Genomic DNA, 12,212 nt, shown 5'->3' with positions numbered 1-12,212 from the left:
AAGACCCGCGCGATGCTGCGGGTTTTTTAGTCGCAATAACTTGGTGTAATGTTGCAAAAAAAGTAAAAAAACCGAATGAGAAAACAAAGCAGAATAGTAAAAAAGCTTTTACGTATATTGATCAGTAGATATACAAAATGTCTGCTGTTTTGGTCAATTGTTTTTCAAGGACCGTTAGCATTACAAAAAACATAGAGAATGATCCTTATCGAAAAAAGTTACACAGCTTGACAAAAAGCATAAGATTGCAAAGCAGAAGTGGCTAGGTAAGGTCTTTTGTGTCAGATTGAACCAATGTATTTGTGCTGGTCTGATCTGATAGTGTTGTTTCATCTTCATAGTTGTTTCTGAAATAAACAACTAAGATTGGCTCATTAACTAAGGGATGACTAAATTGAACGGACAGAGTAGATAAAACGCAAAAACTAAGTGGAAAAGAAACTGCACACAATGAATATAGTCCTGAAATTAGAATTGAAGCGAAAATTTTAAAACTTGCCTTTTTGGGTTCTTGCTCGGTTTTGCTTTGAACAATTCCTTCCTTTCCGGTGATCATCTCTTTAATTTTAATTTTTTTTTTTTTTTTTGGAATGAGCAATACAACCAATGATAGCTGATATAGCCACTATCAATTCAAATGTCAATTAATTCCTTGTCTTCAAAATCATGCATAAAGGCCACAATTTTGTTTAAAAACCTCTATGAACTCCTACATCTGCAACAAACCGCCTGATCCAAACTTACCTGCCTAGCAATTTTATGGGACATAAAAACAATTACAAAAGTAAGGTTGATCTCAATCATTATATAATCCAAAAAATTTTGATCTCATAAGCTTTGGAATGGTGGCTGGAAATAATTAATAAGGGCTAAATACTGATTACTACCCTGTAGTTTGGGTCCAAAATCAATTTAGTCCCTGAACTTCTAATTTCATCAAGAACACCCCTGCACTTTCAATTTTGATCTAATAGGTCCAATTTATTAGTCTTCCGACAATTGAGTCATTTAACTTGTTGATGTGGCTCATATATGGCCTATGTTTTATGATGTGGTGTTGAGGTGACCTGCATAGTCAATTTAGGAGTGAATCCCACTATTATAAATCTATCAAATAAATAATTTTTCATCAATTAATCCAACTATAACTTGAACCCATAACAAAATATTAACGAATTGGACCTTTAAGATCAAAATTGAAAGTACATGGGTGTTTTTGATGAAATTAGAAGTCTAGGGACTGAATTGATTTTGGACCTAAACGACAAGGTAGTAACCAGTATTTAGCCCAATTAATAATTTAGCAAATTTTATTTTTACATACTCTTACCCTTCTTGACATTGTAAAGCTGAGAGTGCTTGTTTCCTCTAGGTGCTCCATTACCTGTTGATGCAATCCAGGGGGAGAAATGTACATGATGCTTAATAGAATCGAACTCCATCCTGCCACCTGGTGATGGATGCCTTAGATCTTTCCCTAGAAGAATAGACAAAGCAAATCATTTAGACCCATTTTTGATGAAATACGAAAAGTCATTGAGGTAGTATAGAGGGATTAATGGCTGATCGATTCATATGAAAAAGCAATGCTTCCCAATGTCATGAGGTATATCCAAACAAAACAAAAATTTGGGACAGTAAAAGTTTTTGTTCAAAGATGATCAACTTAGTTTGTTTACATGGTTTTCACTTTTCAGAAACGTAACTTATCAATGTGTCTTACTACCATGTCGTGCTACTAAATGCAACTCAAAGGGAACCCATAAGTTTTTAACTATCAGGTTAAAGAGTCTTTTGACATTGCAGTTGACCACCAAACTTACCAAGTCTGATTTAGCATTGAATCTCCATAAGACTTTCTCTTAAGTGGGTAAAACTAAAAAAAGCTTCAGTTTAACGGTGAGTTCGATAATGCAATCTTCAATCTCAGTGAAAGCATGTAAAAGAGATGACGGTTAGACAGAGGGGCAGAAATTCTTGAAAATTTGACTCTTGGTTCCCAAAGCAAATAACATTGAAGGTAATGAGGTTGCAGTACAACATGATGTACAAAATATTCGCATGGGATCTTTTAGGAAAAGAATCATATAAAGGCATCCATATGAGTTTGCTTGACTGCCTTAAAATTATGAGCAGAATCCACCACACACTTTTTTTTTTGGGTTTTTATCCATTTACCCCATTTCTAGAAATTTTTTTCTCACTTACCTCATTAAGTTTTTTTAATTCCCTCTTACCCAAAATACTCTAAGGAGGTCTTCCCTAATACCCCATTAAGATTTTTTTTTTGTTTTTTAATTTTTTTTAATACCATTTTACCCTCACATTTTTTTTTTTTAATAACCTCACCCCTTTGTTATTTAGAGAGAGAGAGAGAGAGAGAATGGAAGAGAGAGAAACTATAGGAGACTTCGCCGGAGCCCGGTTACCGACCGCCGGATTCCGGCAAACTTTCACCGGATTCCGGCCAACTTTCGCCGGATTCCGGTCACCGGCCGCCACCCACCGGAAAGATTTACTGCCCCAATAAACATCTATTGCCCTCAAATAGAGGGGCAATAGACGTCTATTGCCCTCCAATAGATGTCTATTACCCCCCAATAGACGTCTATCAGCCATGTATTGCCTCCCAATAGACGCCTATTGCCCCCCAATAGAACTTTCGGTTGCCAGAATATGAACTAATCTCTTAAAATTTAGACAATAAAACTTTGCTTAAAGAAAAAAAAAAAAAAAGATTATATCAATTTAAAAACGTCTATTGCCCCCAATAACTATTGCCCCCAATAGACGTCTATTGGGGGGTAATAGACATTCAAAATTGTGTTTTTTTTTCTTTTTCTTCTGTTCCATTACTTAAAAAAAAAAAAAAAAAAAAAAAAAAAAAAAATCGTGGTGACTGTGATTCGATTGCCCAGGAATGTGTAGAGAAGGTCACCACCAGAAAACAAAAAACTGCAATTCAACAACTGACCCTTCCCTATCTGGCCTGCCATCCAACCCAACTCCGGCAGCCCCGTCCTCGAAAATTACGGGTTCGCCCTCCCCAGCCTCACCCACCGCTCCTTCCTTGCTCCGACCCAGACCTGGTCGGGCCGGATCCGGGCCCATATAGGCAGCTCCCACTCGACCAACCACTTCTCCTACCTCACCAGCGACTGCGGCAGCAAGCTAGAGTGCAATGGCGGCGGCGCAGCCCCCGCAACTCTTGCCCGGTTCGTCCTCCACCACGGCCCCAACGACAATGGTCTACGGCGTCAGAGAGAGAGAGAGAGAAGTTGAAAAAGCTCCGGCTGCTTGACGCTTCCATGAACCGGCTGACGGGGCCGATTCCCGACGAGTTGACTCGGCTGGAAGGCCTGAATCTTTATGAGAACAACTTGAGGGGAGCTTGCTGGCGCGCATTGCTGACTCGCTGAAGCTGTACGAGCTCGATGAGAGAGAGAGAGAGAGAGAGAGCGAAGAGAGAGAGAGAGGAGACAGATCGATCTGCCGGAGGGAATGAGAGAGATAGACAGTGGCACGATGTAATTTCTTAATTAGATTAAGGGCAAAATGGTCATTTGGTGTTAAATTTGGTAGATGGGAACAAAAATCTGTTGCTGGGGTAACTGGAATAACTTTGGCTTATTTTGGTGCTTTGGGTCAATGACCCTTTTTTTTTCATATTGACAACAATACACATCCAAAACAACCTCGAAATGAAATGTCACTTTGCATATTTAATGTCTAGGCCAAACCGTATCCCAAAAAAAAAAAAAAAAAACAGAACATAATGCTGAAGGTTTAAAAAATGGGTCCTTGACCCAAAGCACCAAAATAAGCAAAACTTATCCCACTTACCCCAGCATCAGATTTTTGTTCCCACATACACAATTTAACACCAAATGACCATTTTACCCTCCACCCAATTAAAGAATTACAACTGCGCCACTCTGTCCACTCTCTCTCTCTCCCCTCGGACACCGATTCTCTCTCTCATTCTCCGATCTGCGTTCTCTCTCTCTCTCTCTCCCCCTCTCCCCCTCTCCCCGCCCTGCAAAACCCCAACGCCAACTCCGCCTACTACCAGAGTCGGGCCGCCTACCACGGCGTCGTCACCAACTCTCTCTCTCTCTCTCACCGCCGTCGAGCACGACTGCAGTCGCCGTCAAACGATTCCGATTCTGAACTCGACCGCTCAGTTGCCATCGTCGTCAACCTCAACAACTCGGCCTCCAACTCCGATTAAGACTTCGACCGCTCAGCCAACGAGGAGAAAGCCGATCTGATCATCTTTGGCTAGGATTGATGAGGACCACATCTCCATTTGCAGCCTCGATTGCACGATCGTTGGCAATCGTGGATGAGGAGAAAACCGGATTGATCGACCTTCCCCTATAACGACTCCGTTTTCACTGAGGAGGATTTTGCTAGCATTTCGAGGATTGGAGAGAGCAGCAAGCACAACCACCGGTGACGTCTGGCCGGATTTCTGGGTTTTTGCTTCGATTTGGTGCCCAGAGTATTTCTCTGGGTGGCCAAATCAATTTTTCTCTTCCGTTTTTTTTTTTTTTTTTTTTTTTTTTAAGTAATGGGGCAGAGAGAAAGGGAAATTTTTTTTGAATGTCTATTGGGGGGCAATATGCCTTTTTAAATTAATATAATCTCTTTGTTTTTTTCTTTAATCAAAGTTTTATTTGTCTAATTTTAGGAATATTAGTTCCCATTTCAGCTACTGACAGTTCTATTGGGGCAATAGACGCCTATTGGAGGGCAATACATGTCTGATAGACATCTATTGGGGGGCAATAGAAGTCTATTAGGGGGCAATAGACGCCTATTGGAGAGCAATACATGGCTGAAAGACATCTATTGAGGGACAATAGACGTCTATTAGGGGACAATAGACTATTGGGGCAATATACGTCTATTGGGAGGCAATAGACGTCTATTGCCTTTCTATTGGGGGGTAATAGATGTCTATTGGGGGGCAATACATGGCTGATGGTCGTCTATTGGGGGCAATACATGGCTGATAGTCATCTATTGGGGGGCAATACATGTCTATTGGGGGTAAAAAAACTTTCCGGTGAGATTTTCAGCAAATTCCGGTGGGCGGCAGCCGGTGACCAGATTCCGGCGAAAGTTGACCGGATTCCGGCGACCGGTGACCGGATTCCGGCGGCCGGTGACGGGCTCCGGCGAAGTCTCCTATGGTTTCTCTCTCTTCCATTTTCTCTCTCTCTCTCTCTCTCTAAGTAACAAAGGGGTGAGGGGTAAAATGGTATTAAAAAAAAATTAAAAACAAAAAAAAAATCTTAATGGGGTATTAGGGAAGACTCCCTTAGAGTGTATTGGGTAAGAGAGAATTAAAAAAACTTAATGGGGTAAGTGGGAAAAAAATCCCTAGAAATGGGGTAAATGGACAAAACCCCTTAAAAAAACATGAAAATACCTCTTCCATCTTGCCTTTGTCTCCGGTGAAAAACTTGTATCCACTAAAGATAAGCACATCCCATCCAGTCAAAGAGACAATTACAAACTGAATGACTTTCACCTGATGCGTTAACAATCAAATACCAGATTCATGCTCTTCCCATCCCCTTGTCCCTCCTCTCTTTTGCTGTGTATCGGCGGAACCCACATATTGTCTCCTCTCCTTTCCTCAAGAGTAAACCTCACTTGCAAAATCAACATGTAACCACAAATAAGCACGAATCCAGATAATCAAGCAATATACAGATAAGAAAAGGCACAGAGCAAAAGTTTTCTGCATCAAATCCAAAGCATCACCAATAGTCGTACTTTCATGATGCAACAAATCTCCACATTTCCCTGGCTTTGCTTAGCATAACAGATGTCTGTCACAAAAGACAGATTTCCTTCAACTTGTTTGCTCTATGCATTTAGTAAGAAGCAAACCTCATTCACACGCAGATCCACCAATGTTTTTAGCTCTGCTTGTCTAAGAAGCGCATAATGCCCTTTTCCAAGGAGACAACCCAATAGCAGATTGATCCATCAAGTTTTGGCTGTTGTTTTTAGCATTCTGTATCCATGTAATTGGCTTCAAGATCTCATTCTATATAATCTAAATACCAATGAATTGATCTTTTGAGCTTCAGAGCTGCATACTCGAAAACAAAAACATGAAAAGAATAACAAAAGTGGCTAAATGAAAGAATAGTCAGACCAAGTACAATATGAAAGCAATCTTGTACACAAAAGAAAAAGAGATCAACTTTGCCATGAAAGCTAAAGAATTGCTGGTACCTAAATAAAACATTACATACGAATAAACACAATTAAAGAAACAGAAAGCATAGATGGACTTATTTTGTTGGTCTTTACCATCTTATTAGTTGATACAGAAGAAAGTTATTATCAAAACTCCAAAAGCAAGAGGCTGATAATATTATGGGCTCAAGCAGAGTTTATATCAGTTTATCCCATTGCTCAGTTTATTCCATACTATTACATACTGAATCCCTAAACTATAACATCCCCAACATAATAAACAAACTAATACCCAAGCTAAACCTCATAAAGCATCAGTTTAGATTTTGAATACCAAAATGCAGGTCCTATCACTCTAAATCTATAATACATCTGATTTGAACATGGAAACAAAGAACACAAATTCATTGCAATCCCAACTGAATTGTGCATTCAGATCAATCAAATTCAAAAGGACATTAGCTCAGACAACGAAACCATTAAATTGGATGGTCCTTGAAGATCTAAACATAATCCCATACGTTTCTCCATATATAGGTCCATTGATCATTTGTTTTCAAAATTTTTATGTAGTGATCAGTAATTATAAATAACAAAAAGCATAGCATATACTTGTAACAATAATAAGGCTTTATTCACTACTAGCAAAACAACAATTACCCACGGATTTTAATCTGTGGGTAATAAAACTTTTTCACACGGAAATCCGTGTGAGATAGCTTTTACACACAGTACATGCACAGATTGGTGTTACCGTGCGGTTTGGAGGGGGGGTAATGCTCATCTGACACGGATTATGTTGTCCGTGTGAAATACTTACGTGGGCCCCACTATCTTTCCATAAATATAAATTACCGTAATGGAACACAGTCCGTGTGAACAACTCCATTTCACATGGATGTCTGTAGCAAATGTTTACATATCTCACACGGATTTCTGTGTCAAATATGTATCTATCTCACACGGATTTCTGTGTCAAATTTTTTACCCTAACTTTCACTGATTTCTGTGTGTAAAAGTGATAGCATTTATAAAAAAAAAAAATCTGCTAATTAATTAGGAACCAATTTCGTTAATTTTCTTATTATGCTTTATGTTCTGTTTTACTTAATTAAAGTTGACACAATCAGATCAATGACTCATAAAATAACAATAAATTAAGAAAAGAATATGCGAACTTATATTCATAGTCATCATATACAAATAGTTTCTTAATTGCAAATCGAAAAGGAAATACAATATCCTAGAAGTTATTTATGGACATTAGTTCCTTCACCACATGTGCAAAAGAAACTTCCTAAAAACAATGAGCGGGTGTGTTGAGGTGCTGGTGTTGCATCTGAGAGTGGAGGAAGTCTGAACTTCGCTTTCATAATCTTTTTCCTCATCAAGTTGGTGACAATTGAGATTCCATCTGCACCATAAAAATTCCATGAAGAATGGAATCAAACGTTATGACTAATAAAGATGTATATAGCTGCCCACTACAATCAAACATCAATAAATTAATAGCACAACTTCATTGCAACTTAACAACCAAATTGCAACCCATATTTTCAGAAAAAAAAAAAAAAAAAGATGCTGCAATATTATCCCTTGCAAAGTTCCTGTGCCTAGCGGCATTTAATTATTGGACAAGGCCATTACTTACCCTCTCTTCTTCTCAAAGAAGCATAACACAAGGGCCCCTGCTGAAATACATTTATCATGTTTGGATTTATAAACTTCTACAACCCAATTCAATCATCAAATCAACTGAAGAGAACCAAAAGTATAAAACCCAAAGATAATAACGAAAATTATACCTGATTCAGGGAGTACTTCGATATCGAGCCCAGGAGTACTGCCTATAAACACCCAAAAGGCGAAAACCAAATCCAAAATTCAATCCATAAGACACTCAAATTCAGAAATAGATGAAATCCAAACTAGTAACACAATTACAGAAAAGAATGATTACAAAACAGAATGACTGATTTCGACATAAATGGAAGAACAAAATGAAAACAGAATATATCGATGCTCACCTCCGTTTTCCAAGTAAGACGACGTCGGTTTGAGAAAAAGCGCAGGGTCCTTCACGGGTTGTTGCCGGAAGTCAAGGAGGCTGCGTTAAACTCGTCGGAGGTCGGTGAGGTCTGTGATGGTGGAGGTGAGTCACGGTGGTGACCGGAAGTGGGTGTCGGAGGAGAGAGAAAACAGATCTAGTTCCTCTGTCCTCCATTAAACCAAAACAATTTGGAGATGAGAGAGAGGGAGGCAGAGAAGAGGAGCTGGGATATGAGAGTGAGGGGGAGCAGAGAGAGGGGGAGGCGGAGAAGAGGGTGGGGGAGGGGGGGCAGTGGGTGGAGGAGATGAGAGAGAGGGAGACAGAGAAGAATTCGGAGGAGGCTTTTCAATTAACCCAATCTGGTTTTAAGCAGCAGTGATGCACGGAAATCTGTGTGTTTATAATATTTCACACAGATATCCGTGTGAAATACATTTAAATTTATTACAGATATCCGTGTGAATTTACTTCAGTAACTCAATAGCTCTAGATTTGGATCAATTTGTTGGTTATAAGCGGAATTTCCACGGAAATCCGTGTGAAATACATTTACCTTTGCTACTGATATCCGTGTGTATGTACCTCAGTAATCCACCGAAATCCGTGTGTAATACTACTAGGGGAGGGAAATTGAATTTGTTCCAAAAAAGTGAGCGGGAAAAAATTTACCACGAAAATCAGTGTGAGATACATATATATTTACCACTGATATTCGTGTGTATTTATCTCGGTAATATATAACTAGTCATGTTAATTATTGTTTACACAGAATTCTGTCTCTATTCTATTTTTTCACACGGAATTTAGTAGCTAATTTTTCTTTTCACACAGATATCTGTGTCTACATTTCACACAGATATTTGTGTGTTGCTCATTTCACATAGAATTCTGTATTAAAAACTTATTGTAACGGAATTCTGTAGCTGATAGAGTTTTCACACGGAATTCTGTAGCTAATAGAGTTTTCCACACGGAATTCTGTAGAAAATGGTTCTTTTCACACGGATTTCCGTGTTAACATTTCACACAGATATCCGTGTGTGTTACTCATTTCACACAGATGTCTGTACCAAAAACCGGTCAACCCTTTAAACGCTTCTACTTCCCAAAGGGGAGCCGACCCTTGAGGAGATAAAATTTCAAAAAAATTTACATTAGTTGATATAGCTTCTACCCATGAGAGCATGAGAGTTTACAGATCAAAAAAATAAGTTACGAGCGATCGGTTATGAGCATATTAGTTTTATGTAATATTTAAGGTTTATGGTTGACCTACTAGATCGAAACCCAAACGACGACGAAAATAGCTGAAATTTTGAACACAACCATTTATTCTTATCATGATAACATCCAACGATCGATTTTGATAAAGTTTATTTCCTATGCATTGTTGCTTATGGAATGTATACTTTTTATTATAACTAATAAACTAGTTATACCACATTAGTAGACATATAAGAATTTTGTGCAATCCAAAAAATAAAAATTGAAAATTGATAAATTTGACATTACCCATATATTTATAGCGTATTAATAGGTATAGTGTAAAAAAATTAACTCAATCCGTCGTTATTTCAATATCAAATAAAGTAGTTAACCTTATATACACCTATACTTCCCTAAGGGGAGTAAAACCACAATGAGATAAACTTTTCAAAATTTTTACATTATTTGGTATACCTCATATTCATGAGAGTATGAGAGCTGACAGATCGAAAAAATAAGTTGCGAATGAGCGGTTATGAGCATATTAGTTGTATGTGGTATTTAGAGTTCTGAGTTGATCTAGTAGATCGAGACCTAAACGATAACAAAAATAGCTGAAATTTTGACCATAACTATTTATTCTAATCATGAAAACATCCAACGGTCGATTTTGATAAAGTCTATTTCCTCCACATTGTTGCTCATGGAAGGTATACTTTTCTTTACTAAAAACTTATTGTAACAGAATTCTGTAGCTAATAGAGTTTTTCACACAGAATTCTGTAGCTAATATAGTTTTTCACACGGAATTCTGTAGCTAATGGTTCTTTTCACACGGATTTCCGTGTTAACATTTCACACAGATATCCGTGTGTGTTACTCATTTCACACAGATGTCTGTACCAAAAACCGGTCAACCCTTTAAACGCTTCTACTTCCCAAAGGGGAGCCGACCCTTGAGGAGATAAAATTTCAGAAATTTTTACATTAGTTGATATAGCTTCTACCCATGAGAGCATGAGAGTTTACAGATCAAAAAAATAAGTTACGAGTGAACGGTTATGAGCATATTAGTTTTATGTAGTATTTAAAGTTTAGGGTTGACCTACTAGATCGAAACCCAAACGACGACGAAAATAGCTGAAATTTTGAACACAACCATTTATTCTTATCATGATAACATCCTACGGTCGATTTTGATAAAGTCTATTTCCTACGCATTGTTGCTCATGGAAGGTATACTTTTATTTACAACTAAAAAACTAGTTATACCACATTAGTAGACATATAAGAATTTTGTGCAAACCAAAAAATAAAAATTGAAAATCAATAAATTTGACATTACCCATCTATTTATAGTGTATTAATAGGTATTGTGTAAAAAAATTAACTCAATCCGACGTTATTTCGATATCAAATAAGTGGTCAACCTTATATATACCTATACTTTTTCACACAGAATTTTGTAGCTAATGGTTCTATTCACACAGAAATCCGTGTGCAAAGGTTTTAGTTTTTACACAGACATCAGTTACTGTTGTTTATTCACACGGATTCCTGTGTGTAGTCTCATTTTCACACGGAATTCTGTAGCTCATTGTTCTTTTCACACGGAAATCTGTGTCAACATTTTCACACGGAAATCCGTGTGTATTACTCATTTCACACAGAAATCTGTATCAAATACTTATTATAACGGAAATCTGTCACTCCGTAATTCACATAACAAACAAAATTAATGATCCCGAAATAAACTAATTTCGGATTTTCACACAGAAATCAGTGTGAATTGATCTGCACACAGATATCCGTGTAAAAATATTTTATCATGCTCAATTATGTTCTTTTGACACAGATATCTGTATCAAATACTTATTGTAACGGAAATCCGTCCCTTGATAATTCACATAACATAAAAAAATAATTATTTCGAAATAAACTAATTTATAATACGTACAGAAATCAGTGTGAATTGATTTTCACACATATATCAGTGTGAATTGATTTTCACACATATATCAGTGTGAAAATGTTTTAGTTTTTACACAGATATCTGTGACTGTTGTTTATGCACACGGATTTCCGTTGATATTGTTATTGTATAAATTATTGTGGGCCCGATTATGCTCATTTCACACGGATTTCTGTTAGTATTTGTATTTCACACGGATTTCTGTGGCTTTTAACTACAGTAAATCCGTGTGTGTTGTTATTTTGCTAGTAGTGATTGCTGGAGATATTGGTTTAACAGGTTGCTATATCTCTGTATTTGCAAAAAAAAAAAAAAAAAAACCTTTGGTAGCGCCTAGTGCTAGCCTTTTTCACAGTTGATGACTTAAATGATGAGTAAACATTCCATAAACTTGAGATAGGTTAACACTGTAATTTAGGGATGCATGCACATTGAGAAGTCCTGTAGGTAGAAAATTGAAAAATTCTTACCAAGATCTACTTGATGCTGGGATCGGGTCAGGTGGACCTGCATTATATTTCAACAAAAGTTATCAGCAATAGCACTTTCATTTCAACAAAGAATCATGCAATAATAAACGTCAACTAAAAAAAAGTTACTGAAAAAAAAAAACAGAAATAAAAAATCTGCAAAACCAAGACTTTGATCAAGTAGAGAATGGACTGACTGATCACTGAAATCACTTTAATTTAATAGTTTAAGCTTTGACCTTAAATTCCAGCCAGCATTGGACCTGTTTTTCTAGAAGGAGAGGTTCCCGAATAG

General features: G+C 37.4%; 2 long non-coding RNA genes across 3 annotated transcripts; both read right to left on the bottom strand.

The window, feature by feature from the left end:
* Window positions 1-96: 96 nt before the first annotated feature.
* LOC133733147 (uncharacterized) lies at window positions 97-12,211 on the bottom strand. Of its 2 annotated transcripts, XR_009857514.1 has the most exons (5): window positions 12,157-12,211; window positions 11,918-11,954; window positions 5,438-6,109; window positions 1,331-1,477; window positions 97-347 (listed from the first exon to the last, which is right to left on the bottom strand). It is a non-coding gene; the product is annotated as an uncharacterized LOC133733147 (long non-coding RNA). The 2 variants fall into 2 exon arrangements; XR_009857515.1 differs by lacking the exons at window positions 11,918-11,954; window positions 12,157-12,211 and having other exon boundaries at window positions 5,438-6,849.
* Window positions 7,398-8,543, bottom strand: LOC133734660 (uncharacterized). Its single transcript, XR_009858485.1, has 3 exons — window positions 8,247-8,543; window positions 8,025-8,066; window positions 7,398-7,633 (listed from the first exon to the last, which is right to left on the bottom strand). It is a non-coding gene; the product is annotated as an uncharacterized LOC133734660 (long non-coding RNA).
* Window position 12,212: the final 1 nt, after the last annotated feature.

The sequence above is a fragment of the Rosa rugosa genome, chromosome 2 (genome assembly GCF_958449725.1).
Source record: "Rosa rugosa chromosome 2, drRosRugo1.1, whole genome shotgun sequence".
Lineage (NCBI taxonomy): Eukaryota > Viridiplantae > Streptophyta > Magnoliopsida > Rosales > Rosaceae > Rosa > Rosa rugosa.
This window is presented reverse-complemented; position numbering and strand designations above follow the sequence as displayed.